This window comes from Chenopodium album, chromosome 1 (assembly GCF_948465745.1).
Source record: "Chenopodium album chromosome 1, dcCheAlbu1.1, whole genome shotgun sequence".
NCBI classification, from domain to species: domain Eukaryota; kingdom Viridiplantae; phylum Streptophyta; class Magnoliopsida; order Caryophyllales; family Amaranthaceae; genus Chenopodium; species Chenopodium album.
This window is the reverse complement of record NC_137834.1, coordinates 63,474,882-63,488,031: the sequence shown is the minus strand read 5'-3', so window position 1 is coordinate 63,488,031 and position 13,150 is coordinate 63,474,882. Positions and strand designations below refer to the sequence as shown.

General features: G+C 36.5%; 1 non-coding gene across 1 annotated transcript; it reads right to left on the bottom strand.

Moving 5' to 3' along the window:
* Positions 1 to 266: 266 nt before the first annotated feature.
* On the bottom strand, positions 267 to 373 carry LOC145564429 (small nucleolar RNA R71). Its single transcript, XR_014094827.1, has one exon. It is a non-coding gene; the product is annotated as a small nucleolar RNA R71 (small nucleolar RNA).
* Positions 374 to 13,150: the final 12,777 nt, after the last annotated feature.

The following is a 13,150-nucleotide window of genomic DNA, read 5'->3' as shown; positions in this document are numbered from 1 at the left end:
AATTCATACAGTTCATCTCCAATGATTCTTTTTCGAGCTCATCAAATGATTGCCCTATGACTCATATTGATAGTTTCTTGGAGAAGTGTGACACTATGAAACTTAACGGTGTCACTGATGATGCTATTAGACTACGCCTTTTCCCTTTTTCACTAAGAGATAGGGCAAGGGAGTGGCTACGGGATGAAGGTATTGGTTCCTTTGATACGTGGGAAAAGCTTGCTAAGGCCTTCCTAGTAAAATTCTTGGGGAAAGAGAAAACCGCAAAATTAAGGAACGAGCTATCTACCTTCCATCAATCTAATGACGAGTCTTTATATGAGGCATGGAGAAGGTTTAAGCGATTGCAGAGACAATGCCCTCACCATGGTATTCCATAATGGATGTTGATCCAAACATTCTATAATGGTTTGACCCATGAGTTTCGCATATATATTGATGTTGCGTCTGGAGGTTCTATCATGACAAAGAACCCAATCGATGCAAAGGATTTGATTGAGAAGATGGCGGCTAATGATAACTACCATCCAAGGGGACGAAATGCTATCAACACAGGCAATAAACATGATGTTGATGCTCAAACCATGTTGACTAGTTCTGTGCAGGCACTAACTCATAAGGTCAATCAACTCCAAGCCGAGTCCCCTCGACCCTTGATGGAAACTTGTCAGATGTGTGGATTGCAAGGCCATACTACACGGGAGTGTCAACCTAATTATGATGGAATGACAATTGAACAAGCTAATGCTTTTTATACCACAACCTCCACAAGGCCATTTGATGAAGGGTGGAGAAATCATCAAGGGCTCTCATATAAGAACAATCAGGCTCAAGTGAATCCTCAACCACCACCTGCTTTTCAAGCAAGGGCACCTTTCAATCATCAATCCACACAAATACCACCACCCCAAACCTCAAAATTTGATCTTGAATCAATTATGAAGGCTTTTACTACCTCCCAAATTCAACAACAAGAGCTTATATCAAGGCAATTTGAGCTACAAGCAAAGCAAAATGAGTACTTTGAAAACTCAATCCAATTGCTCACCGCTCAAAATAAGAGGATAGAGACTCATCTTTCTCAACTTTCACAGCAAGTGAGTCATCTAACAACTCTTCAAGATCAAGCAAAAGTCCAGACAAAACAATGCAATGCAATTTTCGTGAAGAGTGATGAATTGTTTACGGGTGGATTAGAAGAGAAAGTGTGCAATGTGGAGTCAAGAACTGAGAAGCATGAGAGAGAAGGTCCCAAATATGTTGCTCCACAAGCATATGAGGAGCCGATGCCTTTCCCGCAAAGGTTATCAAAAGCTGTGCTCGATAAGCATTTTGGGAAGTATTCCGAGACTCTTAAGAAGGTATATGCTACCATTCCTTTTTCCGATCTTGTAGTTCAAATGCCTCAATTTGCAAATTTTGTGAAAGGAATTCTAGATCATGATCATAATGATAATAAATTAGAAAGTTTGGTAGTAAAGAAGAAATGTTCTGATCTTTTACATGATAGCTTACCACCTAAATTGCATGATCCTGGTAGTTTTACTATCCCTTGTATGATAAACGAAATATATTTTGATAGGGTCTTGTGTGATTTAGGTGCTAGTGTTAATTTAATGCCTTCTTCAGTGTATGACAAATTAGGTTTGAAAAACCTTAAACCCTCTCCTATATCTCTTCATATGGCTGATAGAACTGTTAGACTCCCTAAGGGTGTGGTTGAAGATGTATTAGTTGGGATTGGTGAACTTGTTTTTCCTGTTGACTTTGTTGTAGTGGATATGCAAGAAGACCATAAGATCCCACTCATCTTTGGTCGCCCTTTTCTTGCTACAAGTCAAGCTTTAATAGATGTTCCTAAAGGACAAGTGACCATTAGAGCTCAGGATAAACAAGTTGTGTTTAAGCTTTTCAATGACCATAATTTTACTTTTGATGGTGGTACTTGTTTGAGAATCGATGCTACTAACCTTTTGGTTGATAAGTGTATTTCTAATAGAAATCCTGTGAGCAAAAAGGACAATATTCCACCACATGATGGGTTTAGTTACATGAAGGTCAATTCGAATACAAAGCACATCAACTCTAATTTGAAGGAGTCGTTTGGAGGTGGATATATTGATGAGAAATACCATAGAGTATCTTCTTCGTGTGGTGACCCAGGTTGAGCTACTAAAGAGGGGTCGAGCTAAAGACCTTAAACAAGCGCTAAATTGGAGGCAACCCATTCCGTTTTTTTTATTTATTTTATTTTCCCTTTATTTTTTTCTATTTATTTAATTTTTTTTTTAGTGTCTTGGGGTTACGATGCGACGTTATTTTGAGGGCGGTCCCAGCTCCGCCCTTAGGTATGATCCCTCCTCTGTCAGTAGGGCCTAGTTTTCTTTTTCCCTTGCTTGTTCTTATTCGATATATGTTCACATTGAGGACAATGTGAAGTTTAGCTTGAGGGATGGATTACTTTTGGCTTTGGGCAGTTACATTGTGAATCATGACGATGAATAGCTAGTAAACTACTTCTCTGTGCCCCTATCCTTGATGATTTAAAGGTTTTTGGCTTGATTTTGATTGAAAGACTTGCAATGCGGATTAAATGATCATGATCTGATATTGGATTGTCTTGGCCTAATGGAAATCAACTTTGCACAACTGTGTATGAATCTGGAGCTTGGCTGTGTTAACTGTGAGGCTTAAGCCTTTATTATTTATTCATGTGTGTTAGTTCCTGGTGTGACATTGATCTTAGTTTTGTCTTGAGACTTTTAGTAGTGTGTCATGGTACATTACACATGCACGATGAGGAAGACGAAGGCCATGTTCATTAGGTAGCCTCCAGATGAATTTAGAAACGTCTGTCCCCTTCTTGCTTACCCATGTTGTAGCCTTGTCCATGTTTTTCATCTAAGTTACAAAATTAACCTATCGGCCCCAATTAGTAACTTATCCCAAGTCTAGCTTGGGGGAGCCATCTATCTTGGTGTTCTCTATGGTTTGTGATGATGTTTTGGAGAAGATTAATTTGAAGCTTGAAGGTTATTTTTGCTATATGATCTTTTTTTTTTTAAGCTCTTATAGTTTGTTATAAAAAAAAAGAAAAAATTTCAGCTTCTTGAAGGATAAATAAAAGAGTTTCAAAAAAATAAGAATAGTGCGATGAATTGTTATGTAGGGTGAATAAGGTGGTAGTTGCTCTTAATTCAAGTTATGTTTGGAGTGTGTATTCTTGTGAATTAGTTCGATGGGATTTTGATGTGTATTGTTCATTTTTTATGGTTTCCCTGAAGGACTATATTTACCTACATTTTCCAAATTTTTCCTACCCATTTTCACCCGACTTACATTACAAGCTTGAAAAAGACCTTCTGACCTTCGTGCATAGTATTGTGTTCATGTGAAACGAGTCTTTTGTCAAAATGCTGGAGCATGTGTCACATTTCGAGTCAACTTTTGACTAGGTTGAGCGGCATTATTACCCTCTAAACACGCGAGTGTTGTGAGAATGGGGGGTTGTTATTATTAGTGGGGATGGAGAGAGATCGGGCTCATTTTTAGCTCGCCACATAAAATTGTGCGGAGTGACCACTAAGTGAGATATTCTAGTCATCGATTCCTTATGTGTACATAGTTGACTCTGTTTGATGGCTATTCAGGTTGATTGATAGTCTTAATGAGGTGATTGGTTGGCTAAGATGCTTGTGTGTCCGATTTCGATTTTGAGTATGGTATTTTCAAATGTATTATGGGGTGAAGTATGTTTATTTGGTCGTTGCTAGTCATTGATTGTCTTGCTTGAGGGCAAGCAAGAAGTTAGCTTGGGGGAATTTGATGTACACGTTCTATACCATATTTTACCCTCATTTTATAGCTATTTCCGTATGGTTTTTGAGCTCTGCGGAGTTACTTCTCGCTAATATTCTCTTCTCTAGTGTGGCTTGGTCTATTTAATTGATTTTGTAGGCACATGAAGATTTTTGGATGATTTGGACTTGTTTTAGATAGCCATGAGAGCTTACGAAGATAGTAGAGAATTTTCCCGTGTCCGCCCTGGAGGGCAACATTGCCTTGGCAGCCAAGGCGAAGGAAGGAAGAAAAATGCGGAGAATATGAAGAACTCAACTTCCGTCCGCCCGAACCGGGCAGCCTTGCCCGGGCAGCCCGGGCAGCCGAGGTACTACATGAGGAAGCTAGATAAAGAAGCATTGGGCGAATTTTCTTCTCGCGCCCGACCGGGCGGAGTGTCGAAGACCCCGTTTTCCTATTTTTTTGGGATTTTTCTTAATAAGGGATATAAATACCCTTTGTAAACCCCGACTAGAAGATACTTAGTTATTATTTTGCAGCTTTTAAACATTCACTAGAACCCTAATATTCTCTCTAGATCTAGATTAATTTGCACTTTCAAGTTTTGATCTTTATTCATCAACAATTGGTACTTTTCTTCATTCAAGCAATTGGTATTCATCTTTATTTCTTCTTTTACTTTTAATTACTTATTAATCATGTTTTTTTCATTGATTATTGTTTTTGCTTTCATTAATATGTGTGAGTAGTTTCTTTATTCCAAGATCTAGCGGAACCCGAATATGATTAATGCATGATTTAATTCTTTAAATTCTCTAACAATAATTGTAATTGATATGCTTAATTGATTATGCTTATGCCAATACTAGATTAAGGATAATTGGTATTGTTATTAATCCTTTGTTTTAATCACAACGGGAGTTGGGTTTTGACGGATTTGAATAAATCAATTAAGGGTTTGAAGTTCATCACGGGAGTAGTTGAATGGATGATTAGGAAGTTAGAGTAATGTGCTTAAGTTCTTTAATTTACATGATTCCACGGAAGTAGGCTTGATTGTGATTAGAGAAGCCATTGATAACTCGGGAGAGACCATTGGTATTATTCATGGATTACTTTTCCTCATTAATCAATTGAATTATGTGTTAGGGGTAGAATGACTATTGCATTAATTGTATTCGTGGTGAAGCTTGATCTTGGATGTTTTTAGCATTGAATTGTCATAGTGTTTAGATTTTATCGTTTTAATTAGTTTTTTTTAGATATTGATTCTTAATTATTTTATTTGGTTACTTGCTTAGTAATTGCTTGAGTATATCTAATTAGTTGAACCATAGTCTCTTGGGATCCGACCCTTGCTTGCCCGTCTACATAGTAGTGGTCTAGTTAGGTTTATTTTTGTTAGGTACGTGACACGCCTATCAAGATGCTTGGAGTATTTCTATTGAAGGTTTTTAATGAATAACCTTGCAGACTCTTTTTCACTCGGCACCTCAATCATCTTAGCTGTGGTTTCTCTCCATTTGTTAAAGAAGGAGGTGAAGCCTTCGTTCTCCTTCTGCTTGAGGATTTCAAGCTCCCTATGGTCAGTCTCAACTTGGATGTTGCATTTGTATCTATCGACGAAAGCGTTTGCTATGGACTCCCAGGTGGAGGTTTTTTCTTTCTCGAGAGAAAAGAACCATTGCTGGCAAACGGTCTCGAGAGATAGTGAGAACAGAGAGGGGAAAACCTTCTTGTCGATACCCTTGATACTCATTATTGTTTCGAAGGCTCTTAAATGAAAATAAGGGTTATCGGTTGCTTTGAATTTCGGGATGTCGTTGGCATTGAACTTCTGCGGAAGAAGATCTTTGTCCACCGAGACCCCTTGTGAACTAATCCCTTGAAACTTGTAGTCGCTAGATAGCTTGCTTAGAATCTCTTGCATGAGGTCCATCTGTTGTTGTTTCACGGGATCATCGATCTTAAGAGTTAGGAGCTTTAATTTAGTGCCTTAGTCACGGTAACCAGTTGGTTCCTGAGCTCATTGACTTCTTCTTGTGTTGCCATTGCTGTCCTAGCTTTCCTCTTACGAGCAATGGGTTTGTCGAAAAGTTGGACTTGTACGAAAAGGTTGTCTTTGATTAATCGCCCTTCCTTTCTTGACCACGCACTGTAATTTAAACCATTTTGTGTTTTAATTACTTGACTCAAATCAACCTTGACTTTACGGTTTTAAAGAGGAAAAAAAAAAAAAAAAAAAAATAGGTACATATTTTAGCAAAAAATAATGTATATATTTTTTTAAGAACCAAGTATTGTATTTAAATTGGAGGATTAATGTAGGGAATATTTCAAGCATTAAACCCCTAGCTTGAACCCCACTGTGATCATACACTAAAGTACGGTGGCGTCCAAAAGGGAAGAAGATAGAGCAAAAGAGTCGCCAACAAGTTTTAGGAACTTGTAAACCGTTCACGAGGTGAAGGTTACACCGATCCAAGAGATCGTCAACTCCATAAGGTCTAGAACCAAATAAGGGTTCGGGGATGAAGGTACAAATCCAACCTAGAAGAGATTAAACCTGCCCTAATAATAGGCCTCTATTTTATTCTGATCGTATTCATGTGCGCTTTTTAATTAACATGCAATCAATAGGATTAACCCTAAACCTGTTTATCTATGTTGGTTGAATATTAATGCACAAATAAACTATTATTGGCGATCACTTGAAATTATAATCATAATTAACCCTAAACAAGATTATTAAATATCTTATTAAGCGTGATTACAAGTACAAATTCCCTTTAAACATGCATAAAATGCGTGATCAAGCAATAGAATAAATAATAAAGCAACATAATAAATAATAAAAAATAATAATTATAATCATCACAAATATAATTAAGAATAATCATCATGATAACACCCATATTAATCATAATAATATTTATTATAGCAATAACAAAATTATAATCATAATAAAATAATCATCATCAAAATAATAATAATCATAAATTATAACAATTATAATCATAATCATGTTCATGTTAATATTAAAGCATAATAAAAATAGCAAGATCCTAGGCATGATACTAACAAGATTAATAACAAACCCTAGCATGTCACTAAGCAATAAAAATCAAATCTTTAACCCTAACATGATACTAACAATCATAAATATTAGGAAGAACATAGGAAGCATCGTAACAATCATATTCAATATTAAAAATACCCTAGACATGATACTAGGAATATCATAATAACAATATAAACATGATTTCTACATCATAATATCAATTAAAACCATTAAAGTACTTACTTTGATGCTTCGTACCTTTTTCTAATAACAAAATACACACGTTAGTAACTTCAAGGAAAATAATAAATCAAACAATTAAATTAAATAATTGAAAGAGAGATTTGGGACCAAACCCTCAGAAACTAAACCTTTCACGTCTAGAGCGAAGGCAACTTCGAATATGGCTAGGTGTTTTTAAGTCTTGCGAATGCGGAATTTTGTATTTGAGAAAAAGAAAGAAAGAATTAAGAGAGAATTAGAGAGAATTGATGATGAATGAAAACTGATTGTAGGTGAGAATTGGTGAATGAAAACGGAGTTTTCAATACGTTATTTATAGAGAAATCAACCAAAAAGATAAAATATCAAAACAGAGCACTTGGCGCACGGAAAACGAGATTGGCGCACCTAAAACAGAGCTGGCGCCAGCACTAGCTCATTGGCGCCGCCAATGGCTAGCGCCAGGCGCCAGGCCTGGTTCTAGGCGCTGATTTCAGAAATTCACGCGTTTTTGTTTTTATCATATCTTTTGATCCGAAAGTCCAAATAAGGCATATAATATGTCGTTGGAAAGCTCTTAAAGTCTACTTTCCAACCCAATTAGAATCAGATTAAAATATTTTGTAGATAAAAAGATATGGCCAAAATAGTGGAAGGGTGTCAGTTTTAGATAAAGTTTCATGTCTCATTCATATCTTTTTCGTTATAACTCGGATTTAATATTATAATATATTATCTGAAAGATAATTTCAAGATCTATCCAACCATATAAAATTTGGATAAATATTATGAGGCACGAAAATAAAATCTGAATATATTCCACTTCGTACAAAACAAGGATTCTTAAAAGGAGTAGTTTTATTCAATTTCAAACTCTTTAAAACATATATATCAATCCTAACTCCATTAGGATTTAAAAGAACCTTCTAGAGTATTATAAAAGACTATAATCAATCCTAATAGCTTTAGGAATGATAATTAACTCCTCTAGATCATTGGGCCGCATATAAAACCAAATCGGGCCCAGTTTAGTATTTTGGCCATAACTTCCTCGATATTAATTGGAATTGGGCTTATAATATATCGTTGGAAAGGTCTTTTCAAACCCCATCCAAATACACCATTATTGGACCCATATCATGGACCAACCAAACTGGATTGACTGTTTTCTTAAAATAAGTTTTCAGAAACAGAGAGAAGAGAAAAGAATTAAAAATTATCCGCAACACTAGACTTTCCACACTTTCACTTCATTCGATTATGATTCGACATGAAAGGTACTCATCACTGGGTTTGGTTTTGGGGAGACACAAATGGGTGTCAACAATTAATATCCGACTTACCCCCCTAAAAAATGACGGAAAAAACGCGCATACAAGACTCTCTTAGACATGGTCAAAGTATGTGTATTGGTGTGTGTGTTGAGTGTAAGTGACATGCTTGGACTCTTGTGTAAGACCATGGGACTTAGTGCCTAGACTCAATTAATGACTTTACAAAGTATAATTGACAGTAAAGTTTAACCATTAATTAGTAAACTGGTTAATTAGACACAAAGCAATGACTCGATCAATAATCCGAACTGTCGTCTAAACGACAGGACTGGCGCCTCTCTTTGCAGTGTAGCGCCAGACGACAGAGCTGTCGCCAGGAGCCACACTCCACAGAGTGGCGCTACAGTTCAAACTTTTGCGCCATTGCTGGAGCTTCGATATGAGACTGTTTTCGGTGTTACTAATCAACAGGGGTATGCCTAAAGTCGTACTAGGTCAATTCTGATTAAAATACTAGACTTTATTTACTCGAATTAATTAATTAGGCAAAGTTCTTTTTAGTCATTAATTTATTTAATCTTAACACAAGTCGAACAAACGGTTAAGAAAACATATATCATATGCACAATAAATAATGCACAATTAGTCAAATAGGCACAATATGATGCAATGAGTTTGCAACCTAACCATGGCTCTAGTTCTCTAAAGTTCGGGATATGGGTTAGTCAATAGAGGGTCCATGGTTAATTGTCCAGATGCACCGCGCGGAAGCCTAACCGTGAAGGGTTGGCGCGAGTGGATGGGACACCGCGAGTTTAGAAAAACTCGCTTCCATGGTTTGGTGAATTCAACATTCTCGGATGTACCCTTTGTTGCTCAGAGCGTTCAATCAGGTAGATGGAGCATGAATTCCCAGGGGGTTATGTCCATATGTAGAACACATATGGGTTTCAGAAAAGTGAGAAAAACTCAATCAGGAAGTAGGATCGAGCAATCAATGCGAAAAACTGGTCAAAATTAGAACGCATATTTCTGGCTCGGTATTGGAAGAATTTGGCGCCAGCAAACAGAGATTGGCGCCGGACTTTGGCTGTAGCGCCTGGCGACAGAGCTGTCGTCTGGCGCTACAGTCAAAATTTTGGCGCTAATATTCTGTTCGCTGACGCTAATTCCTACATGCCTCAGCAGCTTTCTGTGCTCAATAAAATTTTCCGATTTCACGCAGTGTTATTTTGGTCCTAGTTGTGAAAAATATTCCTCAAATTTCCTACGTGTAAAATCCTATGTTTTAACTCATTACGAATGGTCTTTCCAATGAGATCTTTTTTATGCATATGAGAATAATGTTAATCAGAATTACGCACATGAAATACTTATGACGTTTCGAGTCTCATCCACTCATTCTAAATCATTGCCGAAATAAATTTCAGGAATTAAAATAGAAATCCTCCCCAGTGGAGTCGCCAAAAGCGTTAACCCCTAGCTTGAACCCCACTGTGATCATACACTAAAGTACGGTGGCGTCCAAAGGGAAAGAAGATAAAGCAAAAGAGTCGCCAACAAGTTTTTTAGGAACTTGTAAACCGTTCACGAGGTGAAGGTTACACCCCTTAACGATCCAAGAGATCGTCAACTCCATAAGGTCTTGAACCAAATAGGGTTCGGGGATGAAGGTACAAATCCAACCTAAAAGAGATTGAACCTGCCCTAATAATAGGCCTCTACTTTATTCTGATCGTATTCATGTGCGCTTTTTGACTAACATGCAATCAATAGGATTACCCTAAACATGTTTATCTATGTTGGTTGAATATTAATGCACAAATAAACCTATTATTGGCGATCACTTGAATTATAATCAAATTAACCCTAAACAAGATTATTAATTATCTTATTAAGCGTGATTTCAAGTACAAATTCCCTTTAAACATGCATAAAAGGTGTGATCAAGCAATAACATAAAATATCAAGCAACATAATAATAATTATCATAATAATAATTATAACAATCATAATAATCATGTTAACAATAAAGCATAATATTAATAGTAAGATCCTAGGCATGATACTAACAGGATTAATAACAAACCCTAGCATGTCACTAAACAATAAAAATCAAAGCTTTAATCCTAACATGATACTAACATGATATTAGGAAAGAAAATAAAAGGCATCATACTTTTAATCATACTTGATATTAAAGTTATCCTAGACATGATACTAGGAATCATAATAAAACATCCTAACATGATACTAGGAATCATAATAACAATCTAAGCATGATTTCTATATCATAATAACAATGTAAACAATTAAAACACTTACTTGGATGCCTCGTACCTCTTTCTAATAACAAAATACGCACGTTAGTAACTTCAAGGAAAATAATAAACAAACAATTAAATTAAATAATTGAAAGAGAGATTTGGGACCAAACCCTCAGAAATTAAACCTTTCACGTCTAGGGCGAAGGAAACTTCGAATATGGCTAGGTGTATCTAAGTCTAATGAATGCGGAATTTTTATATTGTGAAAAGGCTAGTTTAGAAAAGAGAGAGAGAGTAATCAAGAAATCTTGATGAGAGTTGGTGAATGAAAACGGAGTTTTTAGAAGGCTATTTATAAAGAAAATCAACCAAGAAGATAAAAAAATCAAAACAGAGTTCTGACGCGTAAAACCAAGGTTAGCGCCAGACGCTGACATTAGCGCCAGGCGCTAACGCTAGCGCTAGGCGCCAAGCTTAGCGTCAGGCGCTAATGCTGGCGTTTGGCGCTGACTAAGAAATCGACGCGTTTTCTTAAAATCAGATAGAAATTTCTGTACAGGAGGATAAAATCGTATTTTCCTCAAAAAGTTCTTTTATTCTGATTAAAACTCTAAAAGTCAACAAAAGTTAATTTATCAATGCTAATTAAATTAGGAATGAAAAGAACCTTCTAGAAGAATTTAGAAGACAAAAACCATTCCTAATTTCATTATGAATGATAAATCCATATTAGGCCCTCCTCTAGATCATTGGGCCGCACATAAGGCTCAAACCGGGCTCAGTTCAGTAAATTGGCCATAACTTCCTCAATATTCATCGGAATTGGGTTTATAATATATCGTTGGAAAGGTCTTTTCAAGCCCTATCCAACTACACTATTATTGGACCAATATAATGGACCAACCAAACTGGATTGGCTGTTTTCTTAAAATAGGTTTTCAAAAACAGAGAGAAGAGAAAAGAAATTAAAACTATCCGCAACACTAAACTTTCCACACTTTCACTTCATTCGATTATGATTCGACGTGAAAGGTACTCATCACTGGGTTTGGTTTTGGGGAGACACAAATGGGTGTCTACAGGGATTTAACAACACTATTGTTGATCCATTTTTTACATTACTTCTTCAACACAACTCATTCATGTTTATGTAGAACACGAGGAACCTAGCACCCCTTTAATTCAGAATTTAGGGAGAGAGAGACAAGGATCATTTGTGAGGTTATTAACTACAGAAAATGAAGGAGAGAATGTGACTGAGGTTAATGTTAACAACGAGAATGAACCAGTTTCTATTCCAAGGGAAAACCATGGGGATATAGACTATGATACAGAGGGGACTGATGAGGATGATGATGAGTTTGTAAAGGCAAGGTTAAAAGTGTCAAATGAAAAAAATGAATATTCTTATCAGAAGGAGTTATAAATAATGCTTAAAAAGGTTGTTGCTTCTAAGGGATTAGGTGAAATATGTAGTGCTTTTGAGGGCTTTAGTGATATCCCTATTGAGGATAATGATGACAGCGAATGTGGTTTTCTAGTTATGCCACCTAGCAAAAAGTATTTAAGAGTAATAGTAGACCAAGTGAGGAAAAAGAACAAGTTTTCTATGTTGGTTAAAAGTTTGATAACCCAACCACTTTTAAAAAAGCAATTAGGAATCACTCAATTGCACAAGGCAGAAACATTCCTTTTTGTAAGAATGACAAGATGAGGGTAGGGGCTTTATGTGAACACAAGGCAAAGGGTTGCCCATGGAGAATTTGGGCTTCATGAGATAAAGAGAAGACACATTTTACAATTAAGCCACATGTTAGTGAGCACACATGTGGCAGATCACCTAGAGTAAAGAAGATGTCAGCTTCTTGGATTGCAGAAAACTATCACACACAATTCAAAGTGAATCCATACATGAGGTTACATGATATAATGGAGACCATTTGGTTAGAGTGGGGTATTAAGGTAACTAGATACATGGATTATAGAGCTAGGAAGAAAGGACAATCTCTTATTGTTGCTGAGTACAAGGAGCAGTATGCATTACTTCCTAGGTATGCAGAGGAGATATTGAGAAGCAATAGGGGAAATTTAGTGAAGCTGAAGTAAAATGGCAATGTTTTTGACAGGATATATATATTTTCTTTGATGCAATGAGGAGGGGTTTTTTAGGTGGTTGTAGGCCATTTATTTCATTAGATGGTTGTTTTTTGAAGGGCCCTTTTTGGGGCTAGTTACTAGTAGCAGTAGGTAGGGATGGGAACAACTAGATGTTCCATATAGCATAGGATGTTGTAGAGGTTGAGAGTATAGAGACTTGGTGTTGGTTCTTGAATCTACTTGCTGTTGATTTGGGAACTAATGAAGGAGATGGGTATACATGTCAGATCAACGAAAGGATTTGATTAATGCAATTGCAAATATGTTTCCTCAAGCAGAAAGTAGGGTGTGTGCAAGACATGTGTACTGCAATTTTCGGGGGGTTTTTGGTGGTAGTTTGGAGTTCAAAAAACAATTTTGGATAATTA